The sequence below is a fragment of the Bos grunniens genome, chromosome 2 (genome assembly GCF_055505025.1).
Source record: "Bos grunniens cultivar Pamir isolate PY7600 chromosome 2, Bosgru_T2T1.0, whole genome shotgun sequence".
In the NCBI taxonomy this organism is placed as follows: domain Eukaryota; kingdom Metazoa; phylum Chordata; class Mammalia; order Artiodactyla; family Bovidae; genus Bos; species Bos grunniens.
In genome coordinates, this window is record NC_141166.1 from 89,824,724 (window position 1) to 89,843,978 (window position 19,255).

The 19,255-nt window shown below is 41.5% G+C and overlaps 1 protein-coding gene across 6 annotated transcripts in view; it reads left to right on the forward strand.

The window, feature by feature from the left end:
* LYPD6B (LY6/PLAUR domain containing 6B) overlaps positions 1-19,255 on the forward strand; it is a 236,945-nt gene that overhangs the window by 188,919 nt on the left and 28,771 nt on the right. For 5 of the 6 annotated variants that reach the window (XM_086352683.1, XM_086352698.1, XM_086352692.1 and 2 more), the window contains one exon: positions 14,122-14,177. The exons of the other annotated variant lie outside the window; for it this stretch is intronic. The gene's annotated coding sequence lies outside the window, so the exon portion shown is untranslated. The remainder of the gene's footprint in view (positions 1-14,121; positions 14,178-19,255) is intronic. 6 annotated transcript variants of the gene reach the window in all.

The following is a 19,255-nucleotide window of genomic DNA, read 5'->3' on the forward strand; positions in this document are numbered from 1 at the left end:
CCTCACTTGCCTGTGACCTTGGGCCAGGCCCTGCATCTCTCTGTCCTGTCTTCCTCATCTGTTTGTGGCTAGGATTGGACTGAATCAATGGTATTCAGTTGTTTTAAGCCATAGAACTCCTTACCCATTTTGTGAAATATCCAAATAAAAGCAATTTTATAAAATCAGACCTATTCTCAATTGAGTGTAGGTGAGGGATGCAGGGTACCTCCCACCCTATTCAAATCCCTTCATCTGTTGGAGCTACAACAGCTTGTAATCAGTTCAGCTGATAACAGCCTGGCTGAATGCAGGAAGTCAAACGAAAGCCTAAAAATGCAGGTAATTTTACCTTTGTCAATCCTAAATGCTTGAGACAGCGTATTTTATAAGCTTTATGTCAACCAACCTAAAATGACTTAATCCATCATAAATTTCTAAGCACCAGTCATCCTTCTTTTATATGCCCTGTTCTTGTAACTGGAGTATTTTTAGCTTTGCTGTTGTTAGTGACGTGCAAATGAATTGGGTGATGAATTCTGTAAAGCATGTCTACCTCAACATTTTAGAACTATGCCAGGTCATTCCTCCCCCCACTCCCCCGCTCCTGAATTGCAGAAACTCAGACTGTTTGCCTCCCTACCATCCACTTTTCTAACCTGCCTGCTGCTGTAACACCATGTCCCCTTTCTTAACCTCTATATTGTCTCCTTCCAAAAAAATAGCCTCTTTGCTAGAAAGATGAAAACTCAACTCCTGATTTCAACTTTCTGCAAATTCCATGATCATTTAGTTTTCCTATCAAGCTGTATTTCCTACTTCCTTCTAATATACATCTCCTTTCAGTAAGTTGTTCCCTCCCAGTTCTCTGCCTTCAAGCCCATGGTCATGTTCTTTGCCTATTTCTCTCTTTTTCTTTCTCCATGAAGACCCCATATCCTTCCTTTGCCTACCAGTACCCTTTTCAGCTCCCCTTTCACGTCCTTCCATGCTCCTTTCTCTTCAGTGGTACTTAGCAAAGAAGCAGCATGATGTGGCACCAAGATCACAGAACAGAGAGGCAGTGCTAATACTACTACCCTGGAACTCTGACACTTATTTGCAAGGTGCCCTTGGCTACCCTGGGCCTCACGGTTTCCTCCTCTATAAAATGAGGTTAATAATGCAGTATCTCCCTTGCCTACCTCACCATGTGGTCATCAAAATCAAAAGAACTATTGTATGTGAATGTATTCTATTATCACTTACTGTACCCTAAAGCACTTTTGATAATTATTAATCATCTCTGCCCTGTTCTCACTGTAGTCATTTCATGTGTGATATCTAGTCCCAATAGTTCTTTAGGTCAAAGACTTTTCTTAAATATAAAGTATAACTCCATTTCAACTCTGTAGTGGTCATCACAGTGCTGACAACACAGCAGGTACTTCATATGGATTTAATAGAATTTTGATCTCTGGTATTTCCCAAGAACCTACTATTTCGGATGTGCTGGCAATAGTGGTCATTTAATTATCAGACGGTTATTTGAATTTCTGGCATCTTCCCAAAGCAAGATTGAAATTCTAAGGATCTAAAAATGGATGTGGGAGACCTTAGAAGCAGGGTTGAATAAGTTGTTTGGGTGAGATACTCTCTTGAAAATGAACTCAAGGTAGAACTCAGTTCTTGGACCAGTTGTAATGAGTCTGATAGTCATCACTACAGCTTGTAAAATTCTGTCATGTTATTATGGTTCCCTGCATCGTACAGTAGGTCCTGGTTAGTTACCCATCCTATATATGTGCTGCGCTGTCATTTCGGTCGTGTCTGACTCTCTGACCCTACGGACTGTAGCCCGCCAGGCTCCTCTGTCCATGGAGTTCTCCAAGCAAGAGTACTGGAGTGGGTTGCCATTTCCTGCTCCAGGGGATCTTCCCGACCCAGGGATTGAACCCGCACCTCATTTTGTTTCCCATATTGGTAGGCAGGTTCTTTACCATTCCCAGACTCCTAACTATCCCTCCCCTGCTTATTTCTCCAGGGGTAGCCATAAGTTTGTTTTTGATATCTGCAACTCTGTTTCTATTCTATAAATAAGTTTGTATTATTTTGTTAAGATTCCACATATACATGATATATGAAAGTAAAACAAAACAACAAAAAAACTTTAAAAAACTCTGTGGATGCTCACAACGGACAGGGAGAAAGTGTCAGTAAGTGAGGCTGCCTGCCAGACTCTAAGGCTACACCACATTTCACTGAGGAGACTGCTTCAGTCTGAAACAGCAAAAGAGCCCTTTGCTGGCTTCAGCTGGTGACACATTTTAGCAGTCCACATGAATTTGCATCCAACTTTTTCAAGTCAAAATAGGAAACAGGTTCTTATATTATGTCCATTGTAAGAGTCAGGGCTCTTGGTGCTCAGTAAGGTGATGGCAAATACTTCATGTAAGTAAAAATTATTTTATTTTGAATCATACAGAAATATACCATTTCTAAAAGGTATCTAAAGTGCCTTCAGGAAAATAAGCTAAACCTGTTGTGACAAACTCACCTTGGAGGACAGGGACATACTGGGTACCTCTTCCTACACTGGACATTTCATTTGCAATGAGTAAACTGGTAATCAGTAAAACTTGATTTTTCCAAGCTTGTCATATCTAGTGTACTTTATGCTTCTGGGAGAATTGAACTTTGTTGGAAGGGTGAAGTTTCTGAACTGAGAATGAGGACATGAGGGCTCTGAAGTTTGCTGAAAAACAGAGTGTTAGGCTACCAAGTTCCTAGTTCAGAATGTGGACACAGAGCCTCAACATGCTCCCCGTCAGACCACAGGTCTCAGTGTGTCCACCCCCATTCATTTATTCTGGTGATACCTGTGGAAAGTCACAGCCAGCATGCTTCTTTTTCTCTTGGTAAGAAAAAAATGTTTTTTCTCTAGACATTTCTTCTGTTGAACCAAACTAAACACATGTAGATTTGTTCCTTGCAGACTTGCTTATTTCTAGGAGCCTCCCTACAAGATTTCAGCATAAATAATACACTTCCCTACCTACTACAAGCTTAAGGGATCACTAGAAATCATTTTATAAAAGTAAATGGAGCAGTTAGTAACACTGCACAATCCACTGTATCTATAGCAACCTTCACCTGTTGGCCATTTGTGCATAAACTGTCTTCATCACTGTATTCAAACTTTAGGGCATGGACCCTGTCTTACTTAATTTTTATTTCTAGCTCCTCATATAGTGCATAGTAGGCATTCAAGAATGCCTATTGGAGAGAGTAGCATTGACATATATATACTGCCAAGTATAAAATAGACAGCTAGTGGGAAGCTGCTGTATAGCACAGGGGGCTCATCTCAGTGCTCTGTGATGGCCTAGAGGGGTGGGGTTGGAGGAGTGGGGAGGGAGAGGCTCAAGAGGAAGGGGATATATCTATACACATGGATGATTGATGATGTTGTACAGGAGAAACTAATGCAACATTGCAAAGCAATTATACTCCAATTTAAAAAATATAAAGAGGTTTATATATATATATATATCTGTTTACATATATGTGTGTGTGTGTGTATATATGTATCAGTTTTCCATTTAAAAAGTTTGTTAATACTTCCTCAGCTAAGAAAAACTCCAAAGATAAGTTTGGATGGATGGTGCCGAACGTGACACTTCTATTCCAGTGCTCAGCATAATCACTTACACAGAGGAAGCCAAATCCATGGACTACATGGTATGGCGATGCCATGGCTGCAGGGCATTGCCAAATTTTCTTTGGTCTGTTCTGCAGGGCCCAGTGAGCCCAGACCCAAAGGAATTCTAGCGACAGTGCTCTCTCAACTCTTGGTCTTGAACTACCATTGCCAGAAGGTACAGGAAGTTAAGTAGAAGCCTAAGCAGGGCTGGCAGTATTTTAATATACAACCTACATCGTAGGTCTCAGTAAGGTATTAAATTCCTGCAGTTCTGAAATTTTCCTTGAAGGATTTCATAACCAAATTAAACTTGTGAGAGTGTTGGTTATTGCTCCCACTGCTGTTTTTCTCAGTGCAAACTCCTGATTCTATGTCTGTTTGATACTTTTCTCCTGTATTTCAATTGCAGCTTTTAACTGTTTTAAGTTAATGGTGAAAACTCACTAGTATTTGCTATAAAATATGTACTAAGGGCTTGCCTTGTCTTTTCAACATTCTTTCTTTTTATTGAATTATAGTTGATTTACAATGTTATTTTAGCTTTCACATGCATACCAAAGTAATTCAGTTATTTATATGTATTCTTCTTCAGATTCTTTTTGACTATAGATTATTACAAGATATTGAGTATAGTTCCCTGTGCTGTAAAGTAGATCCTTCTTGTTTATTTTATACACAGTAGTATCTGTTAATCTCAGATTCCTAATTTATCCCACCCACTTCTTTTTTCTTTAACAGTTCAGTTCAGTCGCTCAGTCATGTCCGACTCTTTGCAACCCCATGAGTCACAGCACGCCAGGCCTCCCTGTCCATCACAAACTCCCAGAGTTCACCCAGACTCACGTCCATCGAGTCAGTGATGTCATCCAGCCATCTCATCCTCTGTTGTCCCCTTCTCCTCCTGACCCCAATCCCTCCCAGCATCACAGTCTTTTCCAATGAGTCAACTCTTCGCATGAGGTGGCCAAAGTACTGGAGTTTCAGCTTTAGCATCATTCCTTCCAAAGAAATCCCAGGGCTGATCTCCTTCAGAATGGACTGGTTGGATCTCCTTGCAGTCCAAGGGACTCTCAAGAGTCTTCTCCAACACCACAGTTCAAAACTATCAATTCTTCGGCACTCAGCTTTCTTCACAGTCCAACTCTCACTTCCATACATGACCACTGGAAAAACCATAGCCTTGACTAGACGGACCTTTGTTGGCAAAGTAATGTCTCTGCTTTTGAATATGCTATCTAGGTTGGTCATAACTTTCCTGCCAAGGAGTAAGCGTCTTTTAATTTCATGGCTGCAGTCACCAACTGCAGTGATTTTTGAGCCCCAAAAAATAAAGTCTGACACTATTTCCACTGTTTCCCCATCTATTTCCCATGAAGTGATGGGACCAGATGCCATGATCTTCGTTTTCTGAATGTTGAGCTTTAAGCCAACTTTTTCACTCTCCGCTTTCACTTTCATCAAGAGGCTTTTTAGTTCTTCTTCACTTTCTTTAACAACCAAACTTTATTTTCTATGTCTGTGAGTCTCTTTCTGTTTTGTAATTAAGTTCATTTGTATAATTTTTAAAGATTATACACATAAATGATATAGTATTTATCTTTCTGAATTCACTTAGTACAGCAATCTCTAGGTCCATCCACATTGTGACAAATGGCATTAATTCATTCTTTTTTATGGCTGAGTAGTATTCCCTTGTGGAGAAGGCAATAGCAGCCCACTCCAGTACTCTTGGCTGGAAAATCCCATGGACGGAGGAGCCTGGTGGGCTGCAGTCCATGGGGTCGCTAGGAGTCGGACACGACTGAGCGACTTCACTTTCACTTTTCACTTTCATGCATTGGAGAAGGACATGGCAACCCACTCCAGTGTTCTTGCCTGGAGAATCCCATGGACGGAGGAGCCTGGTGGGCTGCCTTCTATGGGGTCACACAGAGTCGGACACGACTGAAGTGACTTAGCAGCAGCAGCAGCAGCAGATGTATACAAGGGAATACTGCTGCTGCTGCTAAGTCGCTTCAGTCGTGTCCGACTCTGTGTGACCCCATAGAAGGCAGCCCACCAGGCTCCGCCGTCCCTGGGATTCTCCAGGCAAGAACACTGGAGTGGGTTGCCATGTCCTTCTCCAATGCATGAAAGTGAAAAGTGAAAGTGAAGTCGCTCAGTCGTGTCCGACTCCTAGCGACCCCATGGACTGCAGCCCACCAGGCTCCTCCGTCCATGGGATTTTCCAGGCAAGAGTACTGGAGTGGGGTGCCATTGCCTTCTCTGATACATGTGCTACATCTTCTTTATCCATTCCTCTGTCAATGGATGCTTAGGGTGCTTCCATGTCTTGGCTGTTTTAAATAGTGCTGCTGAGAACTTTGGGGTGCATGTGTCCTTTTGAATTAGAGTTTTCATCTTTTCTGGATGTATGCCCAGGAGTAAGATTGCTGGATCATGTGGTAGCTCTATTTTTAGTTTTTTAAGGAAAACAGTGGCACTAGTGGTAAAGAGCCCACCTGCCAGCGCAGGAGACATAAGGGAGGTGGGTTCCATCCTTGGGTCAGGAAGATCCCCTGGAGAAGGGCATGGCAATCCACTCCAGTATTCCTGCCTGGAGAATCCCATGGATGGAGGAGCCTGGAGGGCTACAGTCCAGGTTTCTAAGAGTCGGATGTGACTGAAGTGATTTGGTGCTCATGCATCTTCATTTCAGTGTAGTATGTGATATGTATATCCCCCATGCAAGTATTTTATTATTAGATGCATTGTCCCATCAAGTGCCCCTTAAAGGAGAAGGTGACTGTACTTTTTATACCTCCTTTCTTCATTCCACAATATTCAGCAAACACTTGGGCCCCTGCTCTGTGCCAGTCCCATTGCTGGAGATGCCAGACTACTCCTACCTTCAGGAAGCTTAAATATGATGAGAGAGGGAGACAGATACTGCCTGTGGGCACACCTTCTTCTTCCCATTGAAGAATCTGATGTCTGATGAATGGTTGTGTGGGCTGCTGGGGCATTCAGGGCCGACAGGCAACATTTATCAGTGGGCTGGGTAAAGACATATCAAGGAGAATAATTGTTCAAGTTTGGGGCTTCAGACCCTAATATCACATTAACCTGGAAAAATAGTAGCAGTGATTGCCATCAGCTGACATACCACCCCCAGAGAGAGTAGTTGTTCTAGGCAGGCCAGGCCTCCTGTGAGCCGAGTCAGGAAAGTATCCCTAATTAGAGTAGCTCCCTGAGCTGGTTCATAATTTGCTTAATCACACTCACTTCTCTAAACTATGGTTTTGGTTTTAGGCGGGGAAAATGCAAGGTTTGGGGAAAGGGAAAGGAAGCAATTAGAATTCAGACTGATCCTCCTCCCTAGTCAGTTTGGGATTGGCAGAAAAGACAGCAAATGACATCAATGACCAGGTGTAAATATAAGGAAGCTGATTTGGAAAATGGGTCCTTTGAGTCTTATTTGGGTGAGAATCATTGAGATCACAAAAGGAAGCAGCTGGTAAGTTCCAAAAACCTTTTTTATGTCAGCCTAGAATATGAATAATACACTAAATGGAGTGTAGTGCATATATTTAAATATTTATGTTCAAATGGCTGTCATTTTTTAGCCTGCTCTGCCATGGTCCCATGACTGGATACAATTGCTTTTAAATGATCATTTTGTAGATGCTTGAAAGACATTGTTTAGAAGATGAAAATTACAGCAAAGCAAACAAAGAAAATGCAGAAGAGACCATTAGAAACCGAATATATCCATCCTGGCCAACTCTATTTAGGAAGTTTTGAAGGCAGTTTAGTTGTAAGGATTAAGATGGAGGAGTTTGTAATTGGACCTGAATTTTAATTCTGTTTGTGATTTACTGGCTATGTGGTTTTGAGTAAGTTACTTTTCCTGTCTTTAAATTTCAAACTCATCTGTTAAAAGGGGATAATAATAGTACCACTTCACAGAGGTGCTGTGAGAATTAAATGAATTAATGGTGTTCAGCGCCTGACACCCATAAGCCCTCAATAAATGTTAGCTTAAAAAAAGGAAGTTGTTCTATATGAGGGCTCATGGAGGAAACCATTAGTAAAGCATTGAAAAGTCTGACCTCTGAGAGCAGCATCTGTGTTTTAGGGACTAAAGCTATGGTGGTGAACAAAACCATGCTGGGCATGTGGTAGGTGATCCATAAATACTGATTGAATAACTGAAAAAATGGATTGTGTGCATTTACAGTGTATAAACTGGATTATTCTATGAAATTAACATGTACATTTTAAAGGAGGAAAGTATAAGGCAAGAAATAATGGGTGAAAATTTTGAGTGTGGCAAAGGTATATATTTCAAACTTTTAGCCAGGAAAATGTTTATCCTGTGATTTCCCATTAGGGATGCAGGATCTGATTTCCTTTTCTCCTCTAAGGTCAAATGATCTGGGGGAGCTGTTTGTAGCGTTCTGGATGGTGTCTTCCTGACTGTCCACCCTCACCTCCCGTCCTCTCCAGCTTGCGTAATGTTATGATGAGCCACTATTGGGGAGGGACAGGCACACATTGAAACTACTGATTAAGGATGTTCTTTTTTCCCGTTTGCTTCTACATCACAACCCTGGGGGCTCAGACGATAAAGAAGCTGCCTGCAATGCGCAAGTCCTGGGTTCTGTCCCTAGGTTGGGAAGATCCCCTGGAGGTTGGCATGGCTATCTATTCCAGTGTTCTTGCCTGGAGAATCCCCATGGACAGAGGAGCCTGGCAGGCTACAGTCCATGGGGTCACAAAGAGTCGGACACGACTGAGCAACTAAGCACATGACACTTTAACATCCCTCTGTGATGGAAAAGAGAAGCTTGGAGGTGCCAGATCCCAGAGTCCAGCTGCGTGTCTGTTCTATTTGTGAGCTGGCCCAACCCGGTGTCTCTTCTAAACTTCCCGGGGAAGCGGTTGACTGGTTGGTTCCACCCCTGTCTGGGTGTCTTCCTCTGCTCCCTGTGTTCCAGGCCTCACACAGAAGGTGGGGAAAGGGGGTGATATTCTCTGCCTAACCCTTGCCTGAAGTCATTTCTAAGACAAGACGTGATGAACAAATACTGTCTATGGAAGAAGATGTACAGATTTGCTAAGGAGAGAATGTAGGTCTGGGACCTCCTGGTTACAGAATCGTATAAATCACTCAACACTAGTAAAGTTGAAGTTTTGAAAGTAGATAATTTCCATTTGTACCAGAGCTAATTAGTCTAAGGAAAATGGTGACAGAAATGTATTCTGTAACTTCTCAGGCAGCCCTGGAAGTCTGGCTCCAAAGACAGAGTTTTCAACGTACTCATCTCTAAGATGTTACAGGCAGGCAGCTAATATTTACTGAGTTTGCACTGTCTTCAGACATGATTCCAAGTGACTGTGATGTTCACTCACTCCCTTGAGGTTGTATTTTTTTATCTTCTCCTTTTACAGTATGGAAACTGAGGCACAAGGGGGTTAAGTGACTTCCCCAACGTTAGCACTAACTCTTAATACTTGATTCAACATGTGAGGAAACTGCCCACGAGATAAATATTTAACTTGGTACCCAGCTAAATAGGAATTTCCCCCCAACTATGTGCACAAGGAACCATTGCATCCTTTCCTGTGGGAGTGGGTTATAGGCCCCTCTTACCTGTGAAGCCTTCATGTGGAGATGGGGGAGGAGGTTGCTGAATTCTGAGATTTCAGACTGTCAATTGGAGTCCTGGGAGATAAGCCATTTCTCATAGTTCAAAGAGCCTAACAGAAAGTGCTCATTTAGGGGCAATAAACAATGTGGGCTAATGAACATAAAAATTTTGTGTGTGTGTGCTTGTCAAAATTCTGTATATCATATTAAGGTAATTATTTTTTGTGGAACATGCTTTTCATGGCAGTTGTGCATTTTGTTTTACAACTTAAAACCTGGTTCACTGATTATCTTCTGCATTGTTGTTGTTCAGTTGCTCAGTCATGTCTGACTCTTTGTGACCCCATGGATTGCAGAACCCCAGGGTTCCCTGTCCTTCACTAAGTTCTGGAGTTTGCTCAGATGCATGTCCATTGAGTCAGTGATACTATCTAACCATCTCATCCTCTGCCACCTTCTTCTGCTTTTGCCTTCAGTCTTTCCTAGCATCAGGGTCTTTTCCAATACAGTTTATTTAAATCCTTCTAAAAGTGGAATCTGGGGTCTGGACTTTAGGAATGAAAAAGTTAGAACGGATTGGCCTGCAGTGCGAGAGGGATGTGTTGCTAATAGTCAACAATCACAGTGGATTCAAATGGATAGACCACTCCTGTTCTGCTGGGAGGCAGCGCTTCCTGGCTGTTCTCTCCCTTTCCTACATTTTTAATCCACTGTCATATTGCAGACAACTGTGACTGTGTTCTTATTAAGATCTCAGGGGCTTTCCCAATGGAATTTGCAAAATGTAATTAAGATGGTGAATTGTCTTTGACTCCCATCCCTACCACTAAATTAGAGCATTTTTATTTGGCTCTGCAATGTTTTTGTATCATTTGCTCTTTGGATTTACAAAGTCCCTGGTCCATTTAGAGAGAACTGTTGATCTTTAAATATACAGTAGGTGCTTATCTATAAACTACAGAGCCAGTCAAACCCTGTTTTAATTTAAATTTTGAGTAAGTTACGCATTCATATGGATCAAAACTCAAAACAATGAAATGAGATGTGCTTTGAGAAGTCTCCATCCCGCTTCTGTCCTCTAATTAGGTGTATTATTTACCCCCGTCCCTCCACCTACATGTCATCACTTTTATTAGTTTCCTATAAACTGTTCCTGAGTATATTTATGCATATAAGTATGAATACATATAGCAGTTTTTGTTCCCTCTCTAACACACAAAAATGACATGATACTCATATATTTATAACTATCTCTATTCATATATATATATATCTCCTAGAACTTTTTCACAGCAGAATATAGGGAGTATCTCCTTTTTTTTTTCTTTTTTTGGCTGTGCCATGCAACATGCAAGATCTGAGTTCCCCGACCAGGGATGGAACCTTTGCCCCCCGCAGTGGAAGTATAGAGTCTTAACTGCTGGACAGCCAGGGAAATCCCATTTTTTCAAATGGCTGGATCATATTCCATTTTAGGTGTGTATATATATATATGTATACACTCCCCTACACACACACACATACTCTTGATGGACACTTAGGGTTTTGTCCAATCATTTGCTATTATAAACAATGCTCCAAAGACTATCATGGCAGTATATTATTTTGCATGAAAGCAGACCATCTGTAAAAAAAATTCCCAGAAGTGAGATTTTGGGTCAAGGGTAAATGCATTTGAAATTTTAATAATGTTTCCAAATTGCTCCTTGGAGTCACGTTCCCTCCAGCAGTGTATGAAAATGACTGATTTCCTATGGTCTCCTCAAAAGAGTATTAGAAAACATCTTTATCGATCAGAGAAGTCAAAATTTGGAATTTATAAAGTATAGTTTTAATTTATATTTTTTCTATTTGAAAAGATGGTCAGCTTACATCATGTTGTTTAAAGGCCATTTTATTCATTTTTTTCCCACAAAATGTCTATTAATGTCCTTTACTAATTTTTCTGTTGGGTTCTGATAATTTTCTTATCAATTTTCAATGTTAGTGAGATTATCCATTGTTTTGTCTGTGACATGAGTTGAAAATATTTCCCCCAGCTTATTTGCTTTTTTTTTTAACTTATGATATTTTTTTGTTATACAGAATTTATTGTTGCTTAATGTAATTGAATTTTCAAACTTTTTAATACATTCTAATTTTCTAATCATAGTCAGAATGGCCTTTCCCCTCTCCAAGGAAGTCATTTATATTTTCTTGTATTTTTAAAATATTTTATTACAGATAATTTTAAGCATAGACAAATTAGAGAAAATAGTATAATAAACCCCAACTACCTGTCATCCAACTTCAACAATTTGGAATATTGTGCCAGTATTATTTCATCTTATTCTCCCACCCATTTTCAGAATATTTAAAGCAAATCCCAGACATTATATTTTCTTTGTAAGTGCATCAATATATATCAATAACATGTCAAACTTTCTAGGATATAATTTCTATTTCATTATTATACCAGTGATTCCTTAAGATTATCCAGTACCAGTCTGTATTCAAATTTTCTTTTCTGGAACACTTATGGCTTTGTTTTCTGTGTGTGCAATATGATATGTGTACCCAGTTATCCCAACTCAGTTTCTTAAAGTTTATTCTTATCTTACTGGTTTTAGATGCCATTTCCCCATATAACAGACTCTCATGTGTATTTCAGTCTGTTTTCCAGACTTTCTATTCTGTTCCATTTGTCTGTCTACTCAAATGCTGCTGCACTGTTTTAATTACTGTGGCATTAGAGCATGTTTTATAGTCTTTCTGAACTAGTCATTCCCCAAATGAAACAGTAAGTAATCTACTCCAGTTCGTGCTATGTAAAATGACAGAAATATACAGTCCAGCCTCCTCAGATCAGGGATGGGTCTGGTGACTTACAAATCAACAAGGAGTGGGAGTACCATGTGTGAGCATAAACCTGGTCCCTAAGAAAAGTAACAGTAATCACACTGTGGGGAAGTAAATAGTAATAACATAAAAGCTGAGAACCTGGGAAGGGTCTTCATCTGGAGCTAGGAGGAGGAAGCAGAACTGGCAAAGCAAAAAGGACATGGTTTTGGTGGTTGAAACGTGCTTCTCCCTTGGGAGCAGATAATCCTGGTTTTCTTTGGCAAAGTCAGAAAGGCCGGTGGTAGAGGAAGTTGCAGAATTTGCTGTGTACCTGCCCTAGGAAACCCATCAGAGACATAAAGCGTGCTAAGAGCCAAGAGGGCCTGGCTGAAGTGTGTTGGGGAGACTGTGCGATCATTGTGCTCTAGGAAGTTCACAAACCTGAACAGGCAATAACCCTGAACTCCAAGGCTGCCTGTGTGCTGGCTGTGCCTCTGAAGTTGCAGGAGTGAACCTTATTGTCCCTTTCTCAGGAAAAGGATGATGTTTTATTCTGAACCCTCTTTCCAGGAGACAGTATTAATTCTACCTAACAAGATACCTTTACTGGAAAGTATCTGAGAGAGGACTTCTAATATGAGTTATTATGGGCAGAGACATCTGAAGTATTTAGCAAGGGCACATTTTCTTCTTGTAGTTTAGTCGCTAAGTCATGTCTGACTCTTTTTGACCCTATAGACTGTAGCCCTTCAGGCTTTTCTGTCCATGGGATTTTCCAGGCAAGAACATTGGAGCAGTTTGCCATTTCATACTCCAGGGGATCTTCCCAACCCAGGGGTTGAACCTGCGTCTCTTTTGTCTCCTTCATTGGCAGGGAGATTCTTTACTACTGAGCCCCTGGGAGGGTATACCATAATACCTCTTTTTCCTTTTGAAATGCATGTATCTGCTGGACTCTGTCTGCACCATCACACAAGTCCAGAAAATGATAAGGTGGTCACAGCACAAGGAAAAGACCTGGATCCATAGTGAGTGGAAAGACTGAACCAGGATGACTGTGGAATGACTTCATCCCTGGCAGACACCCTTAATAACCTTTGACAGAGCCGGTAACCTCTTCATCCCCAATTTCCTCCTTATAAACTGCAGGAGAGCATACCCGCTTACCTCACAGGGATGTGAGGAACCTTAATTAGATTCTGATGGGAAAGTTCTTTACTGATGAGTCATGATATAGTGACTGTGATAATTTGAGGCTGCATAGCCATGAGTTGCCTGCTGCCCAGATGCAGATGCCAAAGGGTAAATGGAAATCGGTCATCATCAGAGTCAGGGGAGTGGACTTTTCGAAGTGAATGAATGGGTGAAGTCATCCTTGTTCGGGCATAATCAACAGTTCCTTACTGAGTGTCTACCCTGTGCGAATGGTAGCAAGCAACTGTATTGGAGACAGGAGGAGGTTAGCAAGGAGTGGCAGGCCTGAGGTGCATGCCCTGAGCTGGCTGCTGGAGTGGCTGTTGGCCTCCTTGGAAGACAGTAGCTCAGATTTGTGACTCTTTGGACCAGAAGTCACCTTTGCCATCAGTGGTGCGAGCTGGGTGTTGGTTATAGTTGGCTTCACATTCCAGCATGATTTAAACAATAAGAGTCACTGGGGCTCCCCCAGACCCCCTCACTTTCCAGATGCCACTCTTACCAAATCCCTAAGCTAGCTTTCTCTCTTAGGTGTTCCAGTGAAAAGAATCTTTGTGTTCATTAACAAAAGGGGAAAAGAAAAGGGACCCCTCTTTTGGCCTCTTTGACTTCTGTATTTGCATGAAGCTGTTTTACAAAGTACTTTCAAGGTGTGCTTTATTTTAAGCACAAGGTAAAAGGGACTGTTTTAGGCGTTATCATAGAACACTGTCTCTGCCAATAAGGAGTTTTATGGTCTGGAAATTGGTACAGAATATGGATGAGATCTCAATGTACATTTCAAGCTGAACCTTTTTTTTTTTTTTTTTTTTAGGTGTCCTTGGGTGAGAGTAGCAGGAAGTGAAAGAGGAGGTGAAGAGAAAATTAAGGGTGAGTACAAGTAGATTTGGAAGGTGAAGTAAATGGCTTCTCTGGGAAATGAGGCTGCTAAGACCATTATCCCAATAGGAAGTTTTTGGACTGTGGAAGGTGAGAGGTAACCAGAGAAAAATCAGAGGAAGTTCAGGAGAAAGTCCTTCATTTAAGTGACAAGCCCATTGTCACATAAATATAGTGTTGTTTATTGAAACACAAGATTTTAAGGAAGGAGAACAGGGCAAATCATAATTGTGTTAATATGGAATTCTGGTTTTCAGTGAATTTATTTTTATTTTAATATTAAAAATATACAGTTTTTAAAGGTTATTTTGCATTTATAGTTATTAGAAAATATTGTCTACTGCCTTGTTGTACAACACAGCCTTGAGCCTATTTTAAACCCAATGGTTTGTACCTCCCACTTCTCCCGCCGCCCCACCCCCATGCTGCCCCTCCCACCTGACTCCACTTGGAACTATTAACTTGTTCTCTACATCTGTGAGTCTGCTTCTTTTTTGTTATATTCACTAGTTTGTTATATTTTTCAGAGTCCACATATAACTGATAGCGTGTATTGTATCTTTCTGGCCTATTTCATTTAGTGTATGCCCTCCACGTCCATCCATGTTGCTACAAATGGCAAAATTTTGTTTTCTTTCTGTGGCTGAGTAATGGCACCCCACTCCCGTACTCTTGCCTGGAAAATCCCATGGCTGGGGGAGCCTGGTAGGCTCCAGTCCATGGGGTCGCTAAGAATCGGACACAACTGAGCGACTTCACTTTCACTTTTCACTTTCATGCATTGGACAAGGAAATGGCAACCCACTCCAGTGTTCTTGCCTGGAGAATCCCAGGGACGGGGGAGCCTGGTGGCTGCTGTCTATGGGGTCGCACAGAGTCGGACACGACTGAAGCGACTTAGCAGCAGCAGTATTCCATTGTTATGTATGTACCACTTCTTCTTTATCTGTTCATCTGTTGATGGACACTCAGGTTTCTTTCCCGACTCAGCAGTTGTAAATAATGCTGCTGTGAACATTGCGGTGCATGCATCTTATTCAACTAGTGACTTAAATTTTTTTCAGTAATAGCTGGGAGTAGAATTGCTGGGTCATACAGTAGTTCTATTTTTAGTTTTTTGAGAAACCTCTGTACTGTTTTCCACAGTGGATGCACCAATTTACATTCCCACCAACAATGTATGAGGGTTCCCTTTTCTCCACATCCTCACCAACATTTGCTATTTGTATTATTTTTGTTGATAGTCATTTTGACAAGTGTGATGTGACATCTCATTGTGCTTTTGATTTGTATTTCTCTAATATTAGCAATGTGGAGCTTCTTTACATGTTCCTATTGGCCATATGCATGTCCTCTTTGGAAAAATGGCTATCAAGTTCTTCTGCTCATTTTTTAATTGGGTTGTTTACTTTTTTACATTGAGTCCTTTGAGCTGTTTACGTATGTTGGTTATCAATCCCTTATCAGTCATGTCATTTGCAAATATTTCCTTCCTTTCAGTAGGTTGTCTTTTTGTTTTTCAGTTGTTTCCTTTGCTGCACAAAATCTTTTCCGTTTAATTAGGTTTCATTTGTTTATTTTTGCTTTTGTCACCTTTAATTTAGGAGACGGACCCCAGAAATATCGCTGTAATTTATATCAAAGTGTGTTCTAAGTTTTCTTCTAAGAGTTTTAGGGTTTTGGTCTTACTTTTAGGTCTTTAATTCAGTTTGAGTTTGTTTTTGTATATGGTGTGACAGAACGTTCTAATTTCATCCTTTTACATGTAGCTGTCCAGTTTTCACTTACTGAAGAAATTGTCTTTTCCCCATTGCATATTTTTGCCATCTTTATCAAAGTTCAAGTTGATTATTGCTGATTATAAGTATGTGGGCTTATTTCTGGCCTTTCTGTCCTATTCCACTGATCTGTGTTTTTGTGCTGGTACCACACTGTTTTGATTACTGTTGTTCAGTCGCTCAGTCGTGTCCAACTCTTTGCGACCCCATGGACTGCAGCATGCCAGGCTTCCCTGTCCTTCAGCATCTCTGGGAGTTTGCTGAAACTCGTCCATTGAGTTGGTGATGCCATCCAACCATCTCATCCTCTGTCCTCTCCTCCTCCTCCTGGCTTCAACTTTCCGAGCATCGGGGTCTTTTCCAATGAATCGACTCTTTACATCATGTGGGCAGAATATTGGAGCTTCAGCTTCAGCATCAATCCTTCCTATGAATATTCAGGGTTGATTTCCTTTAGGACTGACTGGTTTGATCTCCTTTCAGTCCAAGGAACTCTCAAGAGTCTTCTCCAACACCATAGTTTGAAAGCATCAGTTCTTTGGCACTCGGCCTTCTTTATGGTCCAGCTCTCACATCCATACATGACTACTGGAAAAACCATAGCTTGGACTATATGGACCTTTGTTGGCAGAGTATTATCTCTGCTTTTCAATACATTATCTAGGTTTGTCATAGCTTTTCTTCCAAGGAGCAAGGGTCTTTTAATTTCATAACTGCAGTCACCATCTGCAGTGATTTTGGAGCCCAAGAAAATTAAATCGGTCACTGTTTCCATTGTTTCCCCATCTATTTGCCATGAAGTGATGGGACTGGATGCCATGACCCTGGTTTTTTGAATGTTGAATTTTAGGCCGGCTTTTTCCCTCTCCTCTTTCAACTTTGTCAAGAGGCTCTTCAGATGCTCTTTGCTTTTTGTCATAAGGGTGGTGTCATCTGCATATCTGAAGTTATTGATATTTCTCCCGGCAATCTTGATTCCAGCTTGTGATTATTGTAGCTTTGTAATATAGTCTGAAGTTAAGGCATGTGATTCCTCCAGCTCTGTTCTTCTTTCTCAAGATTGTTTTTACTATTTGGGGTCTTTTGTGCTGCCAGGAGCAGTATTCATGGGTGGAATGTTCCCCATTATGGCTGTGACTGGTGTCTACATCCCCTCGGTGAGCGGCAGCCACCTCCCATCTTTCTGAGTGACTCTCTTAAGACAAGCAGGGAGGTCTGGCATGGGTTCCTATCAAATTACTGGTTTTGTCTTAGGTCCTGGTTGTATGTGAAATTTTGTGTAGCCCTTTTAAGAGTAAAGTCTCTATTTCCCCCTGTACTGTGAAGCTCCTGAAATTAAGCCCTACTAGCCTTCAAAGTCAAATGCTCTAGGGCAGAGGTCCTCAGCCTCTGGGCCACAGACTGGTACCTCCTGTCAGATCAGCAGCATCATTAGACTGGAAATAAAATGCACAGTAAATGTAATCATTTGCACTTGAATCATCCCAAAACTTGCCCCCTCTCCTGCCGGCCCATGGAAAAATTTTCTTCCATGAAACCAGTCTCTGGTGCCAAAAAGTTTGGGGACTACTGCTCTAGGTCCTGATGCAGGACCATGAAGGCTGGGGAATTGGACATGGGGTCCAGAATTCTTATGCCTTTTCGGAGAACCTGCACAATATAATTCTCCAGTCTGGGGGTCAACCCCCCCAGGGGTATGGGATTTGATTGTATCCTGAGTCTGCCTTTCCTAGTTGTCTTGTTGTGGTTCCTTCTTTATGTCTTTAGTTGGAGAAGATCTTTTCTGATGGGTTCTAGTCATTTTTTATGGATGATTGTTTTGCAGATAGTTGTTTTGCTGTACTCATGAGAGGAGGTGAGCTCAGGGTCTTCCTACTCCCCCATCTTTCCCCCTTCCTCAGTGAAATGTTTGTGTTTAAATAAACTTACATTTCTGTGTTAGGTTCTATGATGGAGTAAGAGTACAGCTTTGAATACACTAAAGCTTCCATGGGCTCCAGTGCTATGTTCATCAAAATGTGTTCATTTTTCTCAGCTCTTTTATTAAATAAGGTTCAGGAATTTCACCTCCCTCTCTCTCCTTATTTCATGATGTTCTTTAGTGATGGTAGGAGCAGAAAAAAAGATGCATTTTGGTGGCCTTATGATATTTGCATGGGATTATAAAATATTTTTCAGCTAGATTTTTCTTGTTAATATTCTCATTTTCTTTCTAAAGCCTTCATTCTCCCCTTGATTAGTTTGTAGCATACATCCAGTTGTAACAGTTGCTCTTATACTCTCCTGGTAAAGAGGTATTGTTTAGTCACTGCAGCTATCCCTACAACGCCTGACACTTTGGTTCAGTGTGACTCACTTCCTAGTGTTTTGAGACTAGATTCACAGCTTCGTCAGGGTCTTGGAAGGAACCAGATGGCATATTCAGACTGGTGTTATTTGAGAGAATGAATAAGGGGCTATTTACAGTGGTTTGGGCTAGGTTTAGGAATATCAACAAAGGATAGTCCCAGCCTTCAGAGATGGCAACAGAGAGAAGCCATTTCTCTCCTACGGGCCTGAAGCTGTGAGTTGCTCAGTCGTGTCTGACTCTTTGCAACCGTATGGACTGTAGCCCACTAGGCTCCTCTGAACATGGAATTCTCCATGCAAGAATACTGGAGTGGGTAGCCTTTCCCTTCTCCAGGGGATCGTCTTGACTCAGGGATTGAACCTGGGTTCCCCTGCATTACAGGCAGATTCTTTACCATCTGAGCCTTGGATAAGAAAAAATGGTTACTGGAACCCAGGAGAAGGTAGCTATGAAGTTAGGGACCTGACAGGATCTGAGAGGCATGATGACAGCCTGGCAGGGAGTGAGTCTGGGGAGTAAATACCTCAGTCTCACTCTCTGCCCACTCTCCAGTCTGCTAGTTTCTGCCATTGACCAAATCAAATTGAGAGCCCGTAGGAAAGGGAACTGTGTGCCTGGTCATCATAGCTTGGCTTTGCAGGGCACAGATCAGGGTGGACAAGGCTGGATGATGGGGCTGGAGGAGCAAGAGATGAAAGCCCAGCAGGGCTTAGTCCCTTTCACCCTTTTAGGATAGCTTGGGAAGATCATGTGGTCGGAGCTTATTTAAGGCCCAACCTAGTATGTGTTGAACCACATGTGAATACACTAGGCCAGCGATGGGCAGAGCTTTAGTTGTTGAAAACAGAGCTCTCACAATCTTCATGTGTTCACCTAAAATCTAAATGAACAGTCAACATGGAAATGGAAATTCTGTTGGTGGAAAAGATGAAAAAGCTTTT